This window comes from Drosophila innubila (assembly GCF_004354385.1).
Source record: "Drosophila innubila isolate TH190305 chromosome 3L unlocalized genomic scaffold, UK_Dinn_1.0 0_D_3L, whole genome shotgun sequence".
NCBI classification, from domain to species: Eukaryota; Metazoa; Arthropoda; class Insecta; order Diptera; family Drosophilidae; genus Drosophila; species Drosophila innubila.
Window position 1 is genome coordinate 20163 of NW_022995376.1, and position 1953 is coordinate 22115.

At 64.9% G+C, this 1953-nt stretch overlaps 1 pseudogene; it reads left to right on the forward strand.

The window, feature by feature from the left end:
• The first annotated feature begins 979 nt into the window (after positions 1–979).
• LOC117786634 lies at positions 980–1649 on the forward strand (annotated as a pseudogene).
• The last annotated feature ends 304 nt before the right edge of the window (positions 1650–1953 follow it).

Sequence of the window (1953 nt, forward strand, 5' to 3'; positions counted from 1 at the left end):
TGAAGAGCCCCGCCTTGTGCGGGCTTTATGTCTGGCAGAAACCCTTCGCCAGCCAGGCTGGCTCCAGACGTTCAGCGAATCCTGTAGGTGCCAGCCTGGCTGAAGGCCAGTGACGGCTTGCGATACAACACCAGCCAGTAGCACCCCAACCCGATCAGCCAGCAGAACACTGCGGTCCACACATTGTGCGAAAAGAAGTGGGCGCCCTGCAGCATCCTGCCCACCGAAAACACCACCCCAGGCCAAAGGCGAACACCAGCGCGGCCTGGCCAGGCGTGGCTTGCGATCACGCAGGACAAAAACAGCGCAAACAGGGTAAACCCGTGGCCGCATGCCCGCCTGGCCAGCAGCGCCCTGGCTTGTCGGTGGCGGGCGGCCTCTAACAGCTTGCTGTAGGTTTCCTGGCCGCCGAATTCGCTCAGGCTCCAGGGGCACTGCACCGCCGTCGCGGCCTTGAGCGGCGTCACGAAGCCGGTCGACAGGCCCATCGCCAGCACCAGGCAACCCAGTTCCCGGCGCCAGCTCTTGAGGCGCTGCAGCACAGCTGGCGGCAAAGCCGACGATGGCCAGCACCGCGAACAGGATCACCAGCCCTTGGCGCGGTCATGCAGGATGTCTTCGAGAAAATAGCTGTGACGACCGATGAACTGGCCCGCCTGCGGGTCGAACGCGAGGTGGCCAGGCCATGTCCAGGTCGGTCAGCTCCAGCAGGATCAGGCACACGGCGGTCAGCAGCGAATGCCCAGGGCAATCCACAGGTTCAGCGGGCGGGACGCGGGCAAGGGGAATGGCAGGCATGGCAGGGTCCAGGCAGGCAATGGAAACTGCCGATTGTGTGCCGGCGCGCCTACGCTATGTGAAGCTGGGGTGAAAAAAAAATGTCAGTTGCGATTAAATCCATGCGGCGCTGGCGGGGCCTGGACGATGGCCTTAAGCTGCGCCTGCCAAGCAGGCAAACGAGGACGGGGGAGAGGTACCGATGCGAATTCTACTGGTTGAAGACAACCGCGATATCCTGGCCAACCTGGCCGATTACCTGGGCCTCAAGGGCTACACCGTCGACTGCGCCCAGGACGGCCTGTCGGGCCTGCACCTGGCTGCCACCGAGCACTACGACCTGATCGTGCTCGACATCATGCTGCCCGGCATCGACGGCTGCTGTGCAAGCGCCTGCGCGAGGATGCCCGGCGCGATACCCCGGTGATCATGCTGACCGCCGCGACCAGCTCGACGACCGCCTGCAGGGCTTTCGCCCGGCGCCGACGACTACCTGCTCAAGCCGTTCGCCCTGTCGGAACTGGCCGCGCATCGAAGCTGTGCTGCGCCGGGCCCAGGGCGGTGGCCGGCGCAGCCTGAACGTCGGCGACCTGAGCTGACCTCGACACCTGGAGGTCACCCGCCAGGGCAAGTTCCTCAAGCTCAGCCCGGTCGGCCTCAAGCTGCTTGCAGTGCTGATGCAGAGCCCCCACGTGCTGCGCCGCGAGGTACTGGAAGAAGCCCTGTGGGGCGACGACTGCCCCGACAGCGACAGCCTGCGCAGCCACGTCCACCAGTTGCGCCAGGTGATCGACAAGCCATTCGACAAGCCCCTGCTGCATACCGTGCACGGTGTTGGCTATCGACTGGCCGAGGGTCGTGATGGAGTTTAAGCAAAGCCTTGCCCAGCGCATCATCATCGCCTTCGCGCTGATGAGGCGCGCTGGTGGCGGGGCCTTCGCCTTCGGCATCGTGGCCACCGTGCACCTGGTGGAAGAGCGCCTGATCTCCTCGGTACTGGGGGGCGACCTCAAGCGCATGCTGCTGATGGACAGCGTATCGAGGTGGAGCCACCGCCCGCCCGACCAGTTGTTCTACTACAGTGGCGGGCGCGACGACTTCGATGCCCAGGACCTGCGTCACCTCACCCCGGGGTTTCACGAAGTGTTTCGCGAGCACCTGTCGTACCACGCCATG